General features: G+C 31.3%; 1 protein-coding gene and 1 long non-coding RNA gene across 5 annotated transcripts in view; one reads left to right on the plus strand and one right to left on the minus strand.

Moving 5' to 3' along the window:
- Positions 1 to 26,205, plus strand: part of LOC115875041 (forkhead box protein P1-like) — a 146,187-nt gene that overhangs the window by 29,577 nt on the left and 90,405 nt on the right. The gene's annotated exons all lie outside the window — the stretch shown is intronic.
- The window catches only part of LOC115875043, a 44,048-nt gene continuing 32,525 nt past the window's right edge, over positions 14,683 to 26,205 (minus strand). The window contains exons 2-3 of the long non-coding RNA XR_004048962.1: positions 25,246 to 25,442; positions 14,683 to 14,942 (exon numbers count right to left, since the gene is read on the minus strand). This is a non-coding gene — a long non-coding RNA (uncharacterized LOC115875043). The remainder of the gene's footprint in view (positions 14,943 to 25,245; positions 25,443 to 26,205) is intronic.

The raw sequence follows: 26,205 nt of genomic DNA on the forward strand, positions 1-26,205 counted from the left end.
TCTGGGACTCCCTGTATAATTAAATTATCCATAAGTCTAACTCTAAAAACACTCGTATAAATTAGCTATAGACTAATTACATATTGATACACCCCTGTAAGCTTGAAGGATTGGATGGCGTATAAAATATATCAGTGAGAAAATTTAATCGTTTGGAATAAAAATTATTATTTCCATTTGTATTGTAATTTCCCTGAAATTATATAATATATATTATATAAAAAAATCGAATAATCATACATCACCTGTCGAATACTGTAGGCCCGGTATTACATCATTTGTATAACTCCATTTGTAAATAGCTGAAAATTGGAAATGAAAGCAAATACGCGTAGATGGTAGGAATTTTTTTGCCAAAAATAATTACCTATTATATATTTCAATGGGCATATTTATTTACTTAATAAAACACAATAATAATTATTTCCAGTATAATATTAGGGGTAAATTTAATTTTCTATTCTATTTAATAATCTGAAACGTGTGCCAACAAATGTACAAAACGTTAACAAAACATATGCATGTAAAACAAATAAAATTAGAGTAAACACATATTAATTTCGATGGATTACATTAACATAAACTTTTTAGGATGTGTAATCAAAAACATTTTGTTTAAATTAAACTTAATAATCCTGCTTTCACACTACATGAATAAATCGAAAAAGATTTATAAAACCGTATCCGTTTATTTTATGTTGTTATTGCGAAAATAACAACATTAAAGGCGAGGAATAATTCTAACGTAAACTTTATTTCGTAAATCTTTTTAGTTTATTTCGAACATTATTTATTTTTACTTTTAATTAAAGAATAACACACCATTATTCCATTTTCCAGGCTTTTGCTAACAACGTCTTACTTTTTTCTTCGCAGTAATCATAACAAATTCCAGTAAATTGAGTTTTTGAGACAGGAATTTGAATTAATTTTATACTGGATTAATAACTAACATAGTTTCCATAAATAATAATCTTAAATATTTAATAAGAAAAAAAACAAAGAAGTGAAAATCGAGTCCAGAAAAATTATGACAAAAAGTATTACATAGTAAGGAAAAAGGAATTAAGAACTGTCTTATTCGAGGCGAAGCCCTAACAAAGAAACACTTATTATTATCGATTTAGAGTTAATTTTTGAAATAATGAAGTCGCCTGCACTTTAATGTCGAAGAGTTTTTAATTATCACTTTTAAATCCTCTTTAAAAAGGCTAAAAGGAGACAAAAGCGTTAAGAAATCAGCATCGTCCCGCTTGATGGCTAAAACCCTCTTCTCACCACTATTTCCCGGTTTTGCAGGACCGTATTCCTGTATTTCGTGAAATTACAGCGCGAATAGCTCCCCTGGAAAATACTCGAGTTAGAAAAAAAAATAAAAAAGTGCATTTCTTTAAGATAAAATTGTAAAAAGAATTCAATTAGCAATTCAAGGAGAGGCATTCATTGATAGGTATTTTTAAAATTCGTCCCTGTATGGCAGATTTTTTTGTAAATTTAATTGCGATTTTACAGGTCACTAGAGTCTCTTATATTTTAACTTGAAAACAATGCGAAAGAATGCAAAGGGTAATCAATAATAAAGTAAGCTCTGAGTTGAGGCCCTTGTATATCGTACTTTTAATTGATTTTAAATATTTAATCTTTCTTCATCGCATCCAAGTGCCTTGGAAAAAAATTCCACCGACTGGCGATTGGATATTTTAGAGCAAAAAACAACACCGAAGGAACTTCATTTGATTCTTGCGGGCATGCTGATCGGTATTAAACCTGGCAAAAAATCTTGATTGCTGGTTTTACCAGTGGCGGAGCTAGCTGAGAAGTAGTGGGTAACAATTAATTAATTTATTAAATATTAAAATTCTTACAACACACATTCTTACATACGTTTTCTTTTTGGAGAAACTATGCATTTTCCAGGAACTTCAGACTTCTTATGAAGTATACAGGGTGTCCCAGAAATAAGTGCAAGTATTTTAAGTACAGTTCGACTCCAGAAACACACCTATGAATTGTTACTTCAGAAATTATTTAGAAAAAATCGAAATAAAAATGAAACCCTGTATCTCTGAAACTAAGCATTTTAGGACATACGTTTATACGAATTTTTTTACTTATTTTTATCACCAGAATATGCTGCCGAAGTTTCCGGAATACAGTTCGGATCACCCTGTATATACAGGTGCAATGTATACCACCAAGGAAGGGACCACCCTGTATATACAAGTACAGGTGCTACAACTTCGGCAGCATAATCTGCTGATAAAAATAAGTAAAAAAGTTCGTATCAATGTATGTCCTAAAATGCTTAGTTTCCAAGATACAGGGTGTAGAAGTTTCATTTTTATTTCGCCTTTTTCCAAATAATTTCTGAAGCAACGTCAATATATAGATGAAACTTGGTGTCTGGGAGTTTTTTGACATTAGAAATTTGATTTTGATGTCAATATGACTCCAATTTCTAGGGGGCGCCACCTACATGTGTCTTAACTGTTTTGTAAAGTAATAATAATATAGATATGGACGAAAAGTTATTACTCTTCAAACCAGTTAAATAATATGTAGGTGACGCCCTCTACAAGTAGGCATCATATTGACAACAAAATCAAATTTCTCATGTCAAAAACCTCCCAGACACAAATTTTCATCAAAATATTGACGTTACTTCAGAAATTATTTTGAAGAAAATCTTCTACACCCTGTATCTCCGAAACTAAGCATTTTAGGACATACATTTATACCACATTTAACTTTTTTACTTATTTTATTTTATCTTATCTTATTTTATTTATCTTATCTGCAGAATATGCTGCGCAAGTTTCCGGAATACAGTTCGGACCACCCTGTATATTTAATAGGGTTTTGTGAGCTCCTGGAGAATAAATATAACGAAACGCCATTGATTCTGATCCGGAAAATTCGATATACTACGCATTTCCGGTAAGTTTCGAATTGACTGGCCGCTATATCCCGAAAATATGGCAATTAATTTTTCAGAAAATAAAAGAAAACCGTTCTTGCTCGTAGTCTTTAATAAAGTGAAGTCAGTTGATTTTTATTTTAGCCCGCGCCGGGCATGTAGGTTTTAATCAAATATAACATATATGCGAGTTTGTCTGGTGCAAGAAGAATGTTTATTAGTGAAGCGAAATTTTAATATTGAGAGCACGCAGAGCGGGGATGATTTGTAAAGAAAATGGGTCTGTGTTTACACTTCGGGATAATGTTTGATAATGGTGTTTTGGATTATTATTATATGCAGTTTCATCGCATATTTGTCTTTGCAATGGGATGTGCTCGAAATGTCAAATTATAACACGTATTTTAACAGTAGAATATAAAAAATCATAACCTTCCAAATAGGAAAAAAATTATTAATTTATATTTTAAAAACGTTTTATTTTTTAGGATGTATACTAAGGGCTGGCAAAGGTTAGTCTTGGGTCGAGATTTCCGTATGTAAGAAGAGTACAATGCGTTTATAATGTACTGAACAAAGAGAGGACAGTAAACACGTTGCCAAACGTATGAAATAAACCGAGAAACTGTGCACATCTCTAAGAGACGTGGAAGGGGATATAGCAGATTTGTCGCAGTTGACCGATCGACCCAATCAATACCTCTATCAGTACTTAAAGTTCTCTGGAAAGGTGTACGTCATGCGTTCAGCTTCACGATTTAATTACGTCTCGTGATACTAGATTTGTTTATTTATTAACGAGTCGTTGTAATTTTCCCTATAGCTTGAATTTTTTTAAGTGCAAGCTAGAAACACTTGCATTTTTGGTAAAAATAAATGGAACTGAGTGGGTGTTCGATAGTGGTCGCGCTATTAGAACTCTGAATTCAAAAATCGATATCTCGAAATCTATTAGAAATAATAGATTGTAGTTTTTTCAAGAACTTTGTTAATATTTCTGCTGTATTTTCTTTGTAGACAGTATGTGAAAATCTTTATCAATAAAAAAATTACACGATTGCTGAAAATTGCTATGCTCTAAAAGTAAATGGATGAATTGTTTACAATTTTTGAATGGAAAAAACAACCTTATCGAATTGTTCTTATGTAAACATATTGTATAATATCCGATCTTGAAAATAAAAAAAAGTTTCAATATCTAAAGTGGTTCTTGAGTTATGGCCTGTTATGTGTTAAAAAGTTGAGTTTTATAAAAAAAATGACACCTTAAAGATATCCTTATAATTCCATTTCAGATGCTCAGAAACATGTCTAATGATTTTATCTAGTTATCTCTTGAAAAAAAAGTCTTTTAAAAATAAGCGGTTTGCGATCGTGATTTTACTTTACTTGATAAGGAAAGGCGTATCGGCAACGCCGCAACAGCACTCCGTCGCATTTCTCTCACTCCGACTTAATAAGATCCCTATGCGATTTACTTCCACACATGTAAATGCCGACCCAAAAGTAACAGTTGCCAGCACGGTATACAGGGTGAGTCTGAAATAAATGCAAATATTTTTAGGGGTAGTATATTTCGACCTCACAGATACGATTATGAGGTTTTTTCGCAAAAAAAAAGTAAATTTGGAATTTTTTGAAAAAAATGTGTATTTTTTTTAGTTTTTAGTTAAAACACATAATGTCTTGATAATATGGCAACACAGGTACATAGTAGATTAAATTTACAAGAAAGAATACCCAGAAAAGATCCAGCGGTTCTCAAAATTTAAACAAAAATACTTTTTTGGAAATTTTCAAAGTCAAATACGTAACTCGGTTATTTTGGACGTATTTGAAAAACGGTTAAGAGAAAATATATTTCTATTATCGATATCTACCAGCCCTAAAATATTGCCATGAATATATATGTTTAATTACGCTGTATATATACAGGGTCAGTGTTAAATATGTGCAAATATTTTAGGGGTAGAAAATTTCGAAACCAGAAACACTATTATAAGGTTTTTTCTCGAAAAAAAATGAAAATGTGGAATTTTTTGAAAACATTTTTGGAATTAAGATTAAATTTACAAGAAAGCCCAGATTTTTTTTTATTTTCAAAGTAAAATATCAGTTATTTTTGACTTGTTTCAAAAACGATAAAGACAAAATATGTGTTTCTTTTATCGACATTTACCAGCTCTAAACATATTTAAGACTCACTCTGTATATACATACACCTTGAAAATCTAGTGTCTTATATGCAACTGTATTGGAACAAATTAAAAAAAGGACAAGACAAATATAATAAAAAGTAATAAAATTACACTTAACATATTTTGTATTTCTATTTGTAACTCTGTAGTATGTATTTTTAGTTTCTATGTTTTCCCTATGGAACATCCAAACATAATTCCAAGAATAACTTTCTAAAATTAAAAATACAACAGGGCTATCCAGATGAATATACCTTCTCTCTGAAGAATCTGATTTAAAATTTTTAGGATTAGATAAAAATAATGTACCAAAAATTAAATAAAAATAAGACTTTGTTTGTTTGTCAATGGAATATATATTTCTATTGAAAATTGCTGACTGTATGGCGAAGGTGAATGTTCTTGTTTGCGACAGGATAAAAATCTGTATATGTATTCCGATCGGATTTGGATTGAATTACTTGCAGTTTTATGCAGTATTAGTAAAAATATCAGACGGAAAAACAAGCAAGAGGAGAGAAAAAAAGGAAAACAACTGCCAGGATTGGTCTGCGTATATTGATGGGGAACGATTCTCTCCAGTGATGGGTTTGTTTACATTCTTTGTTCGGTAAATGCATCGGCAAGATGACTCGCTGCAATCCGCAGCTGGTCTCCCCCTGGTTCTCTTGCTTTTTCGTAAACAACAATGATTCTACACTTTTTTTGACCGTTTATTTCGAAAAATTTTAAATATTTTCCGTAACATACCTACATGAAATCTCATTTTTAATATATTTACTGTTATTTAATGAAATTAAATAAACATATAGCATATTTTTATTTTATGCATTTTATATTAAGTGCTAGATATTTTTTGAAACTTATCTGTCCAGAACTGAAAGCTTCATACCATTATCTATAGAAACTGTTAGTTTTTTAAATACGAATATTAATTCTTGTGATAGCTGAAACCTGATATATACCAAATCTCGCCCTCGATTAGTGTTCTGGTGCAGAATGGTCGATAATTAAAAAACCCATTATTTTGTTAAACTTAACTATTCAGTATTGAAAACTACATACAATTCTCTATAGAAACTGTTAGTTTTGTTTCTTAAATACCAATATTATAATTTTTATGATAGCTGAAACCTGATATATACCAAATCTCCTTCTCGATTAGTGTATTGTAGCAGGAAAATGGTCGATAATTAAAAAACTAAATATTTTGTTAAACTGATCTATTAGGGATTGAAAACTACATAAAATTTTCTATAGAAACCGTTAGTTTTATTTCTTAAATACGAATATTAGAATTTTTATGATAGCTGACACCTGATATTTACGAAATCTCCTCCTCGATTTGTGTATAGGAGCAGAAAAATGGTCGATAATTAAAAAATTAATTGTTTGGTTAAACTTATCTATTGGGAGTTAAAAACTACATAATTTTTTTTCTCTCTTTAAAAACCGTTAGTTTTGTTTCTTAAATATCAATATTAGAATTTTATGATAGCTGAAAACCTGATATATACCAAATCTCCTCCTCGATTAGTATATTGTAGCAGAAAAATGGTCGATAATTAAAAAACTAAATATTTAATTAAACTTATCTAGTAGGAATTGAAAACTACATAAAATTTTCTATAGAAACCGTTAGTTTTATTTCTTAAATACCAATATTAGATTTTTTATGATAGCTGAAACCTGATATTTACGAAATCTCCTCCTCGATTAGTGTATTGTAGCAGAAAAATGGTCGATAATTAAAAAACTAAATGTTTTGTTAAACTTATCTATCCGGAATTGAAAACTACATAAAATTCTCTATAGAAACCGTTAGTTTTGTTTCGTAAATACCAATATTAGAATTTTTATGATAGCTGAAACCTGATATATACCAAATCTCCTCCATGATTAGTGTATTCTAGCAGAAAAATGGTCGATAATTAAAAAACTAATTGTTTTGTTAAACTTATCTCTTCGGAATTGAAAACTACATAAAATTCTCTATAGAAACCGTTAGTTTTGTTTCTTAAGTAATAATCTTAGAATTTTTATGATAGCTGGAACCTGATATATACCAAATCTCCTCCATGATTAGTGTATTCTAGCAGAAAAATGGTCGATAATTAAAAAACTAAATATTTAGTTAAACTTATCTATTAGAAATGGAAAACTACATAAAATTTTCTATAGAAACCGTTAATTTTATTTCTTAAATACCAATATTAGAATTTTTATGATAGCTGAAACCTGATATATACCAAATATCCTCCTCGATTAGTGTATTGTAGCAGAAAAATGGTCGATAATTAAAAAACTAAATATTTAGTTAAATTTATCGATTAGGAATTGAAAACTACACAAAATTTTCTATAGAAACCGTTAGTTTTGTTTCTTAAATATCGATATTAGAATTTTTATTACAGCTGAAACCTGATATATACCAAATCTCCTCCTCGATTAGTGTGTTGTAGCAGAAAAATGGTCGATAATTAAAAAACTAAATGTTTTGTTAAACTTATCTATCCGGAATTGAAAACTACATAAAATTCTCTATAGAAACCGTTAGTTTTGTTTCGTAAATACCAATATTAGAATTTTTATGATAGCTGAAACCTGATATATACCAAATCTCCTCCTCGATTAGTGTATTGTAGCAGAAAAATGGTCGATAATTAAAAAACTAAATATTTAGTTAAACTTATCTATTAGGAATTGAAAACTACATAAAATTTTCTATAGAAACCGTTAGTTTTATTTCTTAAATACCAATATTAGATTTTTTATGATAGCTGAAACCTGATATTTACGAAATCTCCTCCTCGATTTGTGTATTGGAGCAGAAAAATGGTCGATAATTAAAAAATTAATTGTTTGGTTAAACTTATCTATTGGGAGTTAAAAACCACATAATTTTTTTTCTCTCTTTAAAAACCGTTAGTTTTGTTCCTTAAATATCAATATTAGAACTTTCAAACTAGGAAAAATAATATACTGGAAAATCCAGTATGTGATTATAACAGAAATAATAAGTGATATTAAGTGGTACAAAAATGAACTAAAAATATTTAGCCAGCCAGCACTGCATCCCACCCTAAGATATACATATCTGCAAACTCAGCTAAGCTCTTGATGAAACTCCTCCCCATTGTATATCTCTAATTGGCCTCTCCCCCCTTGCTTGTGCTTTTTCCTAAACAACAATGACTATGCATTTTTTTTATCGAAAATTTGTAAATACCTCACTGAAAAGCTACAGAAAAATGAAGAGTCTTAAAAATTAAAGTATAATTATTTTTGCAAACGTTTCTTACAACTATCATAGTATATGTATATAGAACTCGAGTAATTAGACTTTTCCTTTCAACAATTCATCTGAAGAATTCCTGATTATTTATAAGGTGTTTTTCTGGTTGCCGCTTTTATACTATACTTTAAAACAATTTTCATTTATTAATAAATATCACCTTTCTCTATGTATCTTATGTTATATTATTTATAATACTAATTGAATTGAGAATAAAGAATTTTATATTGCAATTAGCAACTAAATTGGCGATAAATAAATATTATTATTTACAATTGCACATTTTTCTAGGTGTGTGTGTCAACAAATAAATATTATATAAAATTTAAACAAATAAAAACTGCACTTGTTATTAAATATTTCAAAATGTGTTACTATGTAGGTCACTAGAACGCGGTAACTCTCTTTTCCTTTATGTAATATATTATTAATTATTAAGGGTATATTTATTTTATATTAGACTACTATATATTTAAAGTACAAGACTAAGAAATTATTACAGAGCCTTGTCTTGTGCGAATAAGATAAACATTCGCGATACGAAATGCGAATATGTGTGAATTATTTCGTATATTTTTTGAAGCACGTTGGCCAACAAAATTAACACATTTCAGTAATAAACCGCCATGTTTACATTGAATAAGCAAACACAATACTAATAGTTTACGAGATTTCGAATTCCTTCAAGACGAAAAAATAATATCTGGCAAAAATGATCAACCAAACGACCTAAATCACGACGAGATCTAAACAAACCTTAATTCATTTGATAATTTTGCAATCATTTACATACCTAGCTAATCCTCACAAATAAATGTCGCTAAAATATTACACTTGGTACGACATTTATAGGAGGTACTTTTAATTGAATGTATGTACACATTATTTTATGGTTCATCGATATAAGAGTAATGATATACAGGGTGTCCCAGAAATAAGTGCAAGTATTTTAACTGGTAGTAGTTCCACCCCATAAACACGCCTAGGAGGTTTTTTTCGCGAAAAAAAAAAAATGAAAATTCGAAATTTTTTGAAATTTTTTTTTGGATTTTTTTTAGTTTTTAGTAAAAAAACATAATTTCTTGATAATATGGCAACATAGGTATTAGAGTCAATTTACAAGAAAGAAAATCCAGAAAAGATCCAGTGGTCCTCAAAATTAAAAAAAACCATTTTTTTTGGTTTGGTTTGGTTTGGTATTATATAAGGAGTATGATAGGGAGATACAATATCCCCAAAGCTGTTTACTGCAATGCTAGAAGAAATCTTCCGTCAACTGTACTAGACCAACAAAGGATTAAAAATAGATGGAGAATATTTTAACCATCTAGATTCGATGATGACATAGTCCTAATTGCCACTAGTCAAGAGCTACAAGCACAAATTAACGAACTAAATACAGCCAGCAATACAGTAGGCCTCAAAATGAATTTGGCAAAAACTAAAGTAATGTACAACGAACTAGTAGACAGAAAAGACATTGTAATAAACACAGCACTGGAAATGGTAGAAGAATATTTGGGAGAATTAGTACACAGCTCGGGATCTCTACACCATAAAGCAACGGAAAAATTAAGTTAACATGGAGTACTTATGGAAGAAACTCAATCATATTCAAACCTAGACTGCCACTTTATCTAAAGATGAAAACATTCGACCAATGTGTACTACCAGTCATAACCTATGCATGCGAAACCTGGATCTTCAAAACGGACATTATAAGAAAACTGCACGACACTCAATGGAACGAAATATGCTGAGAATAACTAAGAAAGGCCCTAGAAGAATAGAGTGGATACGAGAAAAGACCCAGATAATTGATGTCATCCACAGAATGAAATCCCTCAAGTGGCAATGGGAGCAGGACATCTGGCAAGAAGGACGAAGAGTACCTAAATATGTTATGAAGGCTACACCATACCTGGAAATGATGATGGTTCATCGGTATCAAAGTTTGATGTAACATATTTCCGTAGTATACATATGTATGAATAAAGTAAAAATTTAAATAGTGAATATAGAAAAACAAAAGGAAAAAATTAGTCGGCAATCCCTCAACAAACTCGTAACCGTATACACCAGCGTACACTATTGTAGACATTCACACTCAAGCCCCGTACTCACACTTCGCTACTTCACTTCGTTCCTTCCTCGCGTCCCTTCGTCCAAAAATCATATATTTACTATGGGAAAATGTCGATTTTATGCGAGTGTGTGTTCCTTCCTCCTTCGTCAAAACGCTACTTCGTCCGTTTACTTCCTCGAAACGCTCCTTCCACGTACTGTCGGTTTTGGAGGAAGTAGCAAAGGAATTATCACGAACACAAAAAATACTAAAATACTAAAATATATAAATCGATCTTGGATTTCATTCGTAGGTAATTTCTTGATTTGGCAGTACGTCTGTACAGGGTGTCCCATTTTCGTGTGTTTTGCAGGGTTTCTCGTTTATGAGTCGAGATACAAAGATGCGGTTTTCACATTACGCTGTTACTTTTTATGAAACTAAAGATGCTACATACAGATATGTCCCAGCTCTCTTACTTCCTAAAATACAGGGTGAACCTGAAATTATTGCATTTTTTCGATCCTTTTATATCATAACATATCGAAAGGGTGAAAACGGTCTTCCCGTACAGTTTTCACGTAGAATGCAGTGTCGTAACTATTTCTTCGTTGGAATCTGTCTTTTTTTAAATAGATTAAAACTTATATGTTTTTATGCGATATTTTGAACATTATTTTATTTTCCTTGTTACGGGCTTTCTAAAATACTTATTTTCATAAACGGGGTAAAAATGCATTATTTAACTTTATTACATAGTCGGCCGGTTTAAATTAGGTAATCAAAACAATCAACTAATTTATTCGAACGTAAAATGTTGGTTATTGGCATGTTATTTAAAAGTAGCACGAGTTCAGTTTCCGTGTAGTTTATCAAAATATCACGATGCAAAGCAAAGTTATCTGGTAAAATTAAGTTAAATAAAATAAGAGCCGTTTAGCAGTACCTAAATAAATAAATATAGTTATATTTTTTTATAAATATAGTTATATTATAATTTTAGAAAGCTCATAACAAGGTAAATAAAATAAAAAATAATATATAGAGTGTCCTGTTTAAAAAAAAAGAACATAAGTTTGAGTCGTTTTTCGAAATAGACAGAACTAGTTTCGTCACTGCATTCTACCTGAAAATGAGACACGGGCGGTGGGTAAGTACTCAATGGGTAGAACAAAACAAAATCAGGCTATCCGGTATATACCTGTACATTTAGATGAACAGTCTAATTTTATAAAAGCTATTTTCAACCACCGCATAGTAAATACCCGGTATAATACCAGTAATATCAAGAATACGGAGTATATCTACAATATTCCTTATATATATATATATATATATATATATATATATATATATATATATATATATATATATATATATATATATATATATATATATATATATATATATATATATATATATATATATATATATATTGGTATATTTCTATTCCCGGTATTATACCTACCGGGTATTTACTATGCGGTCGTCGGAAACTCCTTTTATTAAAATTAGGATGTTCATCTAAATCTACAGGTAGGTATATACATATATACCCAGATTTTATTTATCTACAAATTGGGTACTTACCCACCGCCCATCGCTGATCATTTTCACCTTTTCGATAAGTTATTAGATAATCGAGATACAAAGGTTATCGAAAAATGCAAAAATTTCTACTAATTAAAAAAATAAAAAGTAAAAGAAAGAAATAAGGAATAACTCTGAACTAAGAAGGCTAGGATAAATCTGTGTGTAGCATATTTAGTTTCATAATAAGTAGAACGATGATGTGAAAACGGCATCTTTATATCTCTACTCATAAACCAGAAACCCCATAAAACACACCAAAATGGGACATCCTGTACATCTAGCAATCGCCAGTCGATATAAAAATAATTCACACACAGTAGTCTAAAAAATGGAAGAAAAAACGTATTTGTGAAAAAATACATGTCCATATTTATGTAATCGTAGCGACAAAAATAAAAAAAAATAGAAATAGTGTGCATGATGCCTTTACAAAAATATCTGAAGAAATGGGGATTGACGTCAACGTTTAATTAGTATGTCATATTTCATAGTTTCGATATAAATTACATAATAAACTTTACTCTATTGTTGTCTCGCCTTGTACATTCACACTGACATACCTTGTACATGATACTGAAATATTCGGATTTATTAAAAAACATATATATTATTAAAATTAAATTTTTATTTTTGACACGACAAAGAATTACAAGTTTGTTGAGGGCTTGCCGACTAATTTTTTCCTTTTGTTTTATGTATGAATAATATATCTTGAATAACTTTTCGTCTCCAAAAAGGTACTGACTTTTATAAAATAGATTGTCAGATAAATTACGGAATATTTTATATCTACCGGACAAATAATTTTTATTTAATTTACAGATAGTTTTGTTTTAAGGCTATTGTTTTTCTATCAACTCTGATATGACTTTTATGCAATAGTTTGTCAAAGGAAGTAAGATATCAATATTTGTAATATATTTTTTTTAATCGTCAGTAGAAAGATACTTGTGTTGACTGCCAGTGTAAACTTATTTCGTGATGTAAGAATACTGTGCTAAATGTTGTCGCTGTCTGTTTTTATTTACTTCGTAAGTATTTATTATATTTATATTCTGCCTAAATATTTTTTAAGGCGCTGATTTGTAGTTGAAGATCGATGCAAATAATCTTATTTTTAAGATTATGTATATGCCATCATCTGATTTAATTATTCACGTAGTAGTTAAATTGATAGAAATTTCGTGTCCTAATATTCATAAGTGTAGAGTATATACAGGGTGGTCCGAACTGTATTCCGGAAAATTCGGCACTGTATTCTGCAGATAAAAATAAGTAAAAAATTGCGTATAAATGTATGTTCTAAAATGCTTAGTTTCGGAGGTACAGGGTGTAAAAATTTCATTTTTATTTCGATTTTTTTCAAATAACTTCTAAAGTACCATCAATATTTGGATGAAAATTGGCGTCTGGGAGTTTTTTGACATGAGAAACTTGATTTTGATGTCAATATGACTCCTATTTGCAGGGGGCGCCACATACATATGTTTTAACTATTTTGAAGTGTAATAACATTTCGTCCGTACCTGCATAAAAATAGTGAGTAAAAAAATATACATTTCCGTGATTTTTTACGTAAAAAATGTCTTTTAATAAAAACTGTTAGGAGCAACCGTTCTCAAGATATTTAGAATAGAAATAGTCAATACATGTTATTATTGACACAAATTAAACATGTTGGGTGGATAGTTATTTGACTGAAATGATAAATTTGGGAACTTTTTATTTTTTTAAATTAATCATAATTTTTTAGAAAAAAATGATGATAAAACAGGTCCTGTTGAACTTTTGGGGCAATAACTAATTTAATTAACATGTTTAATATATGTCAATGATGACAGGTATTGATACTTTCGGTTCCAAATATCTCGAGAACCATTACACGTAGCGATTTGTACCAAGAGACCTTTTTTACGTAAAGAACGTTTCAAATGTATTTTTTTTTTACTCAGTAGTTTTATACAGTTACGGACATAAAGTTATTACTCTTCAAACCAGTTAAAAAATATGTAGGTGGCACCCTCTAGAAATAGGTGTCATATTGACATCATAATCAAATTTCTCATGTGAAAAAACTCACAGACGCCAATCTTCATCCAAATATTGACGTTGCTTCAGAAATTATTTGGAAAAAATCGAAATAAAAATGAAACTATACCCTGTATCTTCGAAAGTAAGCATTTTAGGATATACATATATACGAACTTTTTTACTTATTTTTATCTGCAGAATATGCTACCGAAGTTTCCGGAATACAGTTCGGACCACCCTGTATACACTGTCGACTCACGAGATATATATGTTTATCGACACTATGGATATGAGGGAAAGAAAGGAATGGATGCAAAGGGGCGGTAGGGCTTTTTCAGCGATCGTTGCTGCATTCCTGCAGCGAAAGATGCTGGTCCAGCACGTGCACCTTGGCTGGCGGTCCATCTGAGACGATGCTTTTCTCTTGACCGTTGCAGGAAGCCCAGGGGCGTGACGCAATATCGCGCAGTCGTCACCTGGTTGGCACGACGTTCTCGCAGCGCGCCGCCCAGCCGCGAATCCGAACGTTGCCAGCCCGGCCCACGCAACAATACAACACATTTTATTCTATTTCTTACCTACAAAACAACAAAATAGAAGTCTTGAGATGCCGTCGTCGGCGCTCTTGCGCCGTGGATCGGTCAAGCCAATGCACACACAGCTCCATCCGACAAACAAAACGACGAACCGCCATGCACCCGTCTGATTTATCTCTCTGCTACGTAACCGAAAATCTCACGCCATATGGTTCTTCTTTTGCCACGAAACACCAAAACATTTGAATTACTATTTTAGCATTTTCACCAACCTTGTGCCTACCAAATCTCGAACCCCTCCATTGCTCTAAAACACAAAAAGTACTATAGTAATCAAAGAATCATTAATTTCTTAAACTTATATATACAGGTCTAGAAAGTGCATAATATTTTCTATAGATCATGGAAGCGTTGTTTCTTAAATATGAATATTAAGTTTTTTATCATAGTCGAAATCTCATACTACATAAGTCTCGAACTCCCATTGCTCTGAAGCAGAAGAGGAACCGATAATCAAAAAATAATTAATTTCCTAAACTTATCTACACATATCTGGAAAGTGCATAAAATGTTCTATAGATACTGCCAGTTCTGTTTCTTAAATATGAACATTAGAAGTTTTATAACAGTCAAAACCTTATGCCTACCAAGTCTCCAAATCTCCCATTGCTCTGAAGCCTAAGAGAGACCGATAATCAAAAAAATAATTAATTCCTTGAACTTATCTATATAGATATGGAAAATGGATAAAATTTCCTATACATACTGCCAGTTTTGTTTCTTAAATGTGAATATTTGAATTTTTATAACAGCCAAAACCTTATGCCTACCAAGCCTCCAAATCTCCCATTGCTCTGAAGCCTCAGAGAGACCGATAATCAAAAAAATAATTAATTCCTTGAACTTATCTATATAGATATGGAAAATGGATAAAATTTCCTATACATACTGCCAGTTTTGTTTCTTAAATGTGAATATTCGAATTTTTATAACAGCCAGATACTGCAAGTTTTGTTTCTTAAATGTGAATATTAGAATTTTTATAACAGCCAAAACCTTATGCCTACCAAGTCTCGAATTCTCCCATTGCTCTGAAACCGAAGAGGGACCGATAATCAAAAAAATAATTAATTCCTTGAACTTATCTATATAGATATGGAAAATGGATAAAATTTCCTATACATACTGCCAGTTTTGTTTCTTAAATGTGAATATTCGAATTTTTATAACAGCCAAAACCTTATGCCTACCAAGTCTCCAAATCTCCCATTGCTCTGAAGCCGAAGAGAGACCGATAATCAAAAAAATAAATAATTACTTAAACTTATCTATACATATATGGAAAGTGCATAAAATTTCCTATAGATACTGCAAGTTTTGTTTCTTAAATGTGAATATTAGAATTTTTATTAACAGCCAAAACCTTATGCCTACCAAGTCTCTAAATCTGCCATTGCTCTGAAGACGAAGAGGGACCAATAATTAAAAAAATAATTAATTTCTTAAACTTTTCTATACATATATGGAAAGTACATAAAATTTCCTATAGATACTGCAAGTTTTGTTTCTTATATGTGAATATTAGAATTTTTATTAACAGCCAAAACCTTATGCCTACCAAGTCTCGAAATCTCCCATTGCTCGGAAGCCGAAGAGGTACCGATAATCAAAAAAATAATTAATTTCTTAAACTTGTTTATAGAGATACAAAAAAATGTATAAAACTGTCTATTGATACTGAAAATTTTGTTTTAAAAATATTATTTTGGAATATTTGAATATGTATCATAATTAAAAATCTGTAAAAAGTAAATGGTTCTGTATAATTCTCTACAAAGAGAGATACTAATAATTTACTTGTAAAAGGTAAAAATTCATATAAAATATAATGTGTTATACTTTTATTTTTTCTAAAGTTATAAAATAAAAATTCACCTCCCCTTAAGGGCATCCTCTGCAAAGAATATAGCGCTTGTTTTCGTATAAAATGCTATCAAGTGGCAAACGGGGGAGAAAGACGGTCTAAATTAAGGGATGATAGTATGATTATGACGTTTTTTTTCTACTGAAAAATAACTGTAGATTTTCTTTCAGAAATATTGCCCCCGTGATTTGAATAACTAAATAGTTGGCACAATGTTGTTTTATGCTAATACAGCAACGCCATAATGTATATTGCCGAAATGTTTTCGCATTTTTCTTTACGCATAATGTCCCACACATTTATCGGGATGGAAATCTTCAGGAGGTGTTTTCATTCTCTTTATATTTTCTTTTTAAACACTATAAAAAATATACTGTTCTGACAGAGATTTATTATTTCAGACCTCTAAATATTTCTTAGAATTAATCATTTGTCAAAAGTATCTCATTTCTGCTTTAGTTTCACTGGTTATATATAGTGTATATATTATATAATACGTGCAAGTATTTCATAGGATGGTAGATCTGAGTTTCATTATTTCAGTTTATTGTAAAAAAGGTATTGAAAATAGTAGACGTTGCACTATACTTAATAATAATCTACAATGATTAAAAAATCTAATGTCAATAAAATGAATTTAAATGTATTTTTGTAGAAATTTAAAAATGTGAACTTATAACTTATAAACATACAGAATGTGGATAATGAAATGTTCAACATTTTTTTTCGCTTAACTATCTATCAATTAAAATACTTGCACTTATTTCTCGGACACCCTGTATACAGGGTGTCCCAGAAATAAGTGTAACTATTTTAAGAGGTGGTAGATCTGGTCAAAAAACATTTTTTCTCCTCACCGTTTTTTAAGTAAGTCCATGAAAATTTAAACAAAAAATGCTTTTTTGCTTAAATTTTGAGAACCACTGGATCTTCTCTGGATTGTCTTTCATGTAAATTTAATCTACTACCTATGTTGCCTTATTATCAAGAAATTATGTTTTTTTAACTTAAAACTAAAAAATTTCCAAAAAATTCCAAATTTTCCAAAAAAAAATTTCGCAAAAAAAAACTCATAGGCGTGTTTCTGAGGCCGAAATATACTACCAGTTAAAATACTTGCACTTATTTCTCGGACACCCTGTATATAATATACATCCTACTAGCTAAGTTAAAAAATGTACAGGAGAGGAAGAAATTAAATGTAGCATTGTTAAAAATGAGGCTGAGGGTTCGAAGTTGACTGTATTACATAGTAGCTTGTTCAAAGCAGTGGCGAGCGCAAAGATAAGTCGGGGATGTATTATCCAGATTATCCCTTAAACGGTATAAATGACTGCGAGGGGCTAGCTTTGTGTGTGTCTGCATCTTATCAGTTTCCTGTAAATGTTTAGCGCACGATGAGGGCCCCGTGGTCATTTTTAAACGTTTCACTAACTGGATCGGCCTGAGAGGTCATTTTTCGCATGGGCGGAGGTTACAGTGTATTATAAAGAGGGACCAGAATCCAGAATAGAAGCAGTGATACTTACAGGCCTAAAAAACAACTATTAATAAAAACTAATATCTAAAAAAGAACAACGCCATTGAAATTAGGCAGAAACAAAACAATTGGTTCGGAGTATTTAGTTTTTGGCCCAAATACTCATCTCTGTCCTTGCTTTGGTTGCGGTTAGAAGCATCAGTATACCACGTTATGGTGCGGTCTTTTCCATGCCGAGCAAACGTTTCTCTCTTCCAATCCTTTTTATTGCTCAATACTACAGTGAGGTGTTGCTCAAAGTTCATTCTTGGTATGGAGTGGGAGAATTGGAATTTTGTTTTCAAGGTGGTCCAAGCTCTGCTGAGCTGACAGTTTTCCCAGTACTGTTTCTGTCAATGAGCATTTTAATCAGTCTAGAATGAGCTCCATTGCTGCTGTTGGGCATGTTCTCATGGCACCTGCGATGCAGATGCATGCCAGTCTCTGTACTTTGCACAGGTTTTGTCTTGCTGTATGTTGCTCTAGTTTTGTGTACCAAGCAACTGCTCTATAGGTAATCATGGATCTTACTATCATGGTATACATCCATATACTGGGCACACGGGATGATAATAATATATGTATACAAAAATGGTTCTAACATTTGGCTTATGATATGAAAATTATGATTTTTAAACGAATTAAATTAATAATGTAGTATTTCTTTTATGAAAACTGGCAATAATAATCCAAGCCGTATAAACTAGAGGTTTAGGCAGTTATATTTAAGTAAAAAGTAAATAAGTTCTGTTTTTTGTTTCCCAATTCTTCTTATTCCAGATCTTGTCTTTACCGCTCCCTCTCTTCGAGAGCTTTAAGCTCTGTAAAAGTTTATCCTATCGACTGATAAAACCTCAATTGTTACGGCTCCCGTGATAAAGTTTATTTCGAATCCACTTCCAAATCCCGACGGTTTTTTGCCAAAAATATGTCTTGTACCGTTTCAAATTAGATCCTCGTCGCCAACGACACTTACAATATCGGTTTAACATTAGGCAGATTTTTTTCCGTGGCAATTTATTTTCTTGTCGAAGGACTAACGCTCCTGCATTGCGTCTAAGCGGTTTTTAATACAGGATTGGCTTAGACAGGGAAATATATAAGGAGACATTTAACAAATGTCTATACCTCTGTGGCGGATTCATCTCTTCAAAAAATTTCTATGGGTATTTCGCCACTTATCCATTGGATTAACGCAGCAGTATTTAAAAATAACTATTTTATTTTGTAGATTCTCTTGCAAGTGACGAATTACTCATAGGCCTTTTTGAAGAGACATATAACATTTAAATTTGGATTTTCACCCAAGAAAACTTGTTTTTATTGTATAAAACGGACTGAAGGCGTTCTAGCCAATTTCCTCCGGAACATTCAAGAGGCTCTTCATACAATAATCATTTAATTAACCTATACGGGCGTTTCATTTTTGCCGCCAAACAAAACAAGTGTATAGAAGGCAAGGCAGCGATCCGAGGCGGCCATTTATAATTCATAACAAACAAATGAATGGGTCCCGGCCCCGGCCGTCTTAGATCGTTCACTGTGTAGCTTGGGGCGACGTTTTGACTCCTTCACTCCGTCCTTTACTTTGTGCTTATTACTGGTTCTACCCTTAACTTAATCGATAGGGTATATTTCACACTAAGAGAACCGAGAGTACTATACAGGGTTTGGCAAAAGTGTGTCGGGCATCTGTAGCTCCTATAATAAAAAATTGAAATACATGCTCGTGCATACTTTAGGTTAACATTAAACAAAATTCCCAAGTTTTTTATTCTAGGAGGAGGATGTCCGACGCACTATTGCCGGACCCTGTAATTTTAGGATTTTAAAAAACAAGGTACATATTAAATAAAGTACCCCATTAAGTGACATAAATTCTGTTTGGGGAGTTAAACAAGCCGACTAACGCTAGAAAACAGCTAAATGATGTGCGAAACCGCCATGAAAAGGACTTTATTTATTGGCGCTCGGCGCGCTTGACAAATCAAAATGATTTACGCTCCCGGCGCTAAACAAAACAAACCGAAATTTGATGTCAGTCAGAGCGGAGCGCAAAACAGCCAATTTCCCTTAATTGCTTAATAAATTTTAGCTTGAGATGTTACGTCGCTCAACTATGCCGCTGCAACATGTTGCTATAGATTTTGACAGGGTTAAATATGCCTCTCCACTTTTTATAAAGGTTCGGCTTGAATAATAGAAACATCAAAAGGAAAAATAAGCGAACAGCTGGAATTGTTTCCTTTTTCATTAATCGAGCTGTTATTTTTGAAAAGTATAAGTCCATTTTTACATGTATCGAGATACCGTATGATCGAGAAAAAACGGCGTCAAAGGCGGCTGGGGAATGACTATCGATGCTATTTTTGACGAGATAGAACTCTAGACGTCAGTTACTGAGAACTGACATAAAATTTGTCAAAAATTAATACCTTATATAGAAAAACCAGAAAAGAATAGAAAGTTTCCAGATACACATATCTGTTTCCAAAAAATTGTTTTCTCAAATGTTTCGATCTGCACCAGTTCTACTCAATAAAAAATCGATATTAAATCATCCTTAATGCAGTAAACGCCTTTAAAAATAAAGAAGAGCAAGACCAGTAAGACTCTAACCTAACTAAATCTCGTCGTCCGACAAGCCTCCGACCGAGACATTTCGACAACAGTTTTGATTATTGTATTGTTAAAATGTACGGATTAGCCTTTTATTATTGTTTCATACACACTAGACCGTTCAGATTTACCAATATTGCGTTGATTATAGCTGTAAATAAAAATGTGTGTTTAATACCAGTAAATAATCCGTTAGTTGATGGAAGAACTATCGTGTTTATCGACAAAATTAATTGTAGGCTTTTAAATTTTGCCTAATATGGTCATATTTTGCAATACTCAACTCATAATTGTTGATACTTCTGGTGGATGATGTTCAATTTATACATATATAAAATATAAACAAACCAAATTGAAGTACTAGGAGGTGAGAATAAGGTGAGATAGTTATTTTTACGAATACCTTTATTATTACTTCTTTACTTATAGAGTATCTGTTTCTGTGTATGCCTAAGTTTCTGTTTTCCAAGAAGCATATTAATTAAATGAACAAAACTGTGTCCAAGAAATAATCTATTGCATAGAGAATTTAATGAAAACAAAATTGGTGATGCTGTGTTCAAGTAAAGTTCCATGCAGGAATCAATGGTTATTGCTAAAATATTTTATTGGTGTATTGTCAATTTTATTTACTTATATATTACGTTATTTAATCTCAATAATTTTAGGCTCCTAAGTCATTTATTTACATACTTAACTTTTAACGTAACTACTGGTAGATTGTAGGAAATAATATACACATTGGAACAATTTAAGTAAATAAATGAATTAATATAATACATACATCAAGAAGTAATGTATAATTTTACAAAAAGCTGTATTAATCACTTTCGAAAATCATAATTGTTTTTTTTAGTAAGTCGCAGACAAATATTTTAGGTTTGTTATTAAATTAAATGATAATGTAATAAGTACAGATTTAGACTCTTGAACCAGGCATAGTATATTAATTAGTAGGGTTCACAGTAAAACATATTTTGTAATACCATTCGAAAGAAAATAAATACCTATATTATACTGTTTATAAAGTGAGTTTCATTGTAACATAACTTAAGAAAACAATTAATATGCATATGTCAATCATAAGAAAAGAATCTATTAATTTAATGAACTATACCCATAGTACTCGGCAAACAGTAAACCAAACCAAAGAAACTAAGACTTACAGTGTTAGATCATGTAGTATATAAATATTTTAATTTTATCATTTAATAAATAAATACAATATAAAATTTAAAATGCCAATTTTTTATTTTAAAACAAGTGATTTATATATGTATAAACAATTTACAATTATTTATCATTTAATTTATTGGCCACAGCTTCCGGGATTATAAGGCTAATATTTTGCTGCCTATAGTGCCTATATCTCAAAAAGAATAATTAAGATTAATTAATGATTAAGTATCCCTGTATTTTTAAATGTTGAATCTTATGGACTGAAAAAACTGCTGATGATATTTCTACTTTCACTGACCGAAGATGCAGAAACCTAGAAGAAATTCAAAAACAAATTGTACAAACATTTTAAGGTTTTCCTTAAATCCTCTATACAATAGACTATTTCTTGGACATAGTTTTGTTCATTTAATTTGTTTTTTAGAGGTTATACACAGCTGTAGATATTCTATAAGTAAAAAAGTAATAATACAGATTCGTAAAAATATCCCACCTTACCGTTTCTAGTACTTCAATTTAGTGTGTTTATATTTTATACATGTATAAAATTGAACATCATCCACCAGAAGTATCAACAATTATGAGTTGAATATTACAAAATATGACCATATTAAGCAAAATTTAAAGGCCTACAATTAACCTTGTTGATAAACACAATACTTCTTCCATGTATAGTAATGAACACACATAACTGGTTTACAGCTACAGTTTTACTAAATCTGAAGGGTCTAGTGTGTATTAGACAATTACAAAAGGATAATCCATACATTTTAACAGTAGAATAATCTGATTTTTGTTAACGAGTTATCGAAATGCCTGGAACTGGGACGGGCGATTGTTAGGTTAGAGCCTTTTTGATTTTTCTCTTCTTTACTTTTAAAGACGCATTTAGTATTAATTACGATTTCTGGATTTACCTAATATAGATTTTTTATTAATTAAAACTGGTATAGTTCAAATTATCAGAAAAAAATATTTTTTGGATATAGATTTCTGTATCCGGAAACTTACTATTGTCTTCTAGATTTTCTACATTTAGTATTCATTTTAATTAAAATTTAATTTTTTTGAAGATCTTTAAAGTGAAAAGAAGAAGAATTTAAATTAACTAAAAAAATCAAAATAAAGTTAATTAACTTTGAGCAGAGTTCGACCTCGTCAAAAATAGCATCGATAGTCATTCCCCAGCCGCCTTTGACGCCGTTTTTTCTCGATCATACGGTATTTCATATATATCGAGAGTCTTTTTAACTCCAAATGGACTACACTTTCAAAAATAACATATTACAAAAAATAAAAACAGGAGTAAATTTAAGTCCATCTTTTTATAGACACTAGCTTTACCGAATGGACTTATTCCACTATCAAAAAAAAAACATTTTTGTGATACCATTTAATAGTCAAAATTATTTTGTTGACTTTATAAAAAATCGTCCTCCATTGAATGTATGATTATAAATATGGAAAGAATGTGTCTATATCTTACTGAAATTATACCATTAACTCATTTTTTTTAAATTGTACTTACACCATTTTCAAAAATTCGAGCTCAATTTTTGCAATATTTATTTAACATATTATGATAAAACTGTACTTTTTGGCTGGAGTTCTCGGAAATGAATTGAATAAATCAACTTTTATTGGATTATTCCGTATTTAAATAAGAAAGTTTACGATCTGGTCGTTTCGGAGTGAAAAAAATAAAGTTCATAACCAGAGAAGGGAAAAGAATATAATACGGCAACGTAATATAATTTAGGAGAGAAGCAACTAATTTTATATATTCAGTAGTTGCAAGTGAAGGAAATGAGCTGAATTTTAATGGGACGAAATAAATTAGAAAGGCAAGTGCGCCTGTAAATGAAGTATTGCTGATTTGTGGCTGTGCGCTATTGAAAGAAGTGGGGAACAAATCGAATAGGACGGCCCAGAAGGGATGAGGGCTGAGCCACCGCGCCCGATTGCCGAACAAATAAAAAGTATAAAAACATAAATTAAAGAAAAAAAGAGCAAGGCAAAGATCCAACCATCGGGGGATCGGACCATTTACATTCATGGAGAGTCGTCAATGGGGTTGCACCGCTATTTGCAATTACAGGCTTTCTTCAGCGCGCCGACGGTGTTGCCACGTCGGAAATACCTAATTATCTTTCGTATTTTTAAAGTTCCTGCGCGTTTTTATCTCCCCGCACCATCGAGGACCTGTTTCGCGAGATAATTTCTATATTCGGGCGGTGTTTGCCACATTTCACCCCTGTTAAATTGCAGGAAGCGCCAAGATTTCCCCCACTTTTTTCTCTCCATTGTTTACATCATTTTATATTTTGTCTCTCCGTTGAGATTGTCGTCGGTAGATATGCCAATGCGAAAATGATTAGAATGGTCATTGACGGAAACAGTACTGGGAGAACTGTCAGCTCAGCAAAGCTTGGAACACCCTGGAAAGGAAAATTCCTCTTCTCCAATTCCCAGTGGATGACTTACCAAGAATGTAACACCTCACTGTAGTATTGAGCAATAATTAAAAGCTAAAAGTAATGTGTTTCACAGAGGATTGAGTCAGCTGAACTGAATGAATCAGGAAGTCTTAAATTTTCTCAAAATCGTAGCCTATTCAAGATCAAATTACCGTTATCGATAATGGAAATAAAGCAGTAGAACCCTGTAAAACTGAGCCATTTTGTCGTAAAAATTCAGATGTCCCACCCAATATTGGTCTTTACGAAAATTTTGATCAAGACAATTTAATTTTTTTTTAAACCGGAGGCAAAAGAGCTTTTTACACCTTTACTTATATATTAATAAATAAAATATATTTCTTCGTTATGGTCATTTTGTTTTTGTGGATTTGGGCCGGTTGCCTGTTTTTCCCGGGCCGGTTTCCACTTCCCCATCCACCCCTGCAGTTCAGTCTAAATAATAGACATTATATCTATGACATATTATATTTTTCTAATAATTTAGTTATGTAATATGACATAGATATAATGTCTATTAGAAAAATATAATATGACATAGATATGATTGTCTATTATTTAAACTGAACTGCATTCCCAAGAATTTCTGCATAATTTATAAATATTACAGTTCAAGAAACTAAGCTAAATTAATTATTATTTTCTATAACAACCCTGTACGTTTAGTGTAGAAATGGCCAAACCATGCTTATCGATATCATTTTTCAGACCAGAACTGACCTGTGTGGTGGACAATTATTATAAAATTGACCCCAAAACAATGACTGCCCCAAAAACATGTCTAGAATGGTAGGAAAAATTCATCAGTATAGAGGCAGGTAAACCAGTTCATAGTAGAACAGTCATCAAACACTCAATTTTTAAGAGTTAAAAATATGTTACAAAATCTTACCTAAATCGCTGGTACAGAAAATATGTGCCAGTTCTTCTTTGGAGCAAGGTCTACATTCTTCGCTTGGATCGTATCCATAGGTATTCTTTGGCAGTTGCTGGAGATCGTACTCTATTTCGATTGCTTGTCTGTCAAAAGATCGCTCGTCTGTCGCTTCAATGTAGATGGCAGCTTGGCCCTTCTTGCTATTGAAGCACCTATAAAGAAAACACAATAATATTAATTAAAGCCCATTATTACGCTTCTGTAATGTACTGTGTACTCAAATTATTTATATTAAATCTTTTAATTGATTGTGTATAAATTTTATTATTATAATAATACTATATAAATACTTTGAACCAATAGGCACCTACCCCGGCATCCTTCAGACAAAAATCTACGGAATCGAAAGATGCGTACGTTTATCTTAGATAGGAACTATTGAAAACAGGGGAAATAACTAGTAGTGGGAACTATCGAATGAATACTATCGAAACATTCGATAGTTGCAATTCATTCGAATAATTCGATAGCTAGTAAAAGACATTTTGAAAAATCTAACTGTATAAAATTATCGAATTTAATGCGTCATCTGCCTTTAAATGTTGTATTCAAGTAATTGCAAGCAGCAAAAATGCTTCATTATTATAAAATTCATTCATTTATGAAATTCATATATTCGTCAGGATCTATTATTTGGCCTAAATATTAACTGGATTTTTAGTTGTATATACGGCGATGTAGATTTCTTTCGAAATTAGCCGGCGTCTTTGATTATTTATATCATATAAAGACCTAGGACACATTATTTTTTTATTGAGGTTAATAGTATTTACATCCAAAAATACATTATGAAGGGCGCTGTTGCCATATATTGGTAATAAATTGATATGTAATTTAAAGAATATTATTGTTTGGCTTTAGTTAGTTAGGGATGTTAGGTTATTTTCTGTTAGAAATAAATTTTATTATTTTAAT

The sequence above is a fragment of the Sitophilus oryzae genome, unplaced genomic scaffold, assembly GCF_002938485.1.
Source record: "Sitophilus oryzae breed Bouriz unplaced genomic scaffold, Soryzae_2.0 scaffold_1318_pilon_pilon, whole genome shotgun sequence".
NCBI lineage: Eukaryota > Metazoa > Arthropoda > Insecta > Coleoptera > Curculionidae > Sitophilus > Sitophilus oryzae.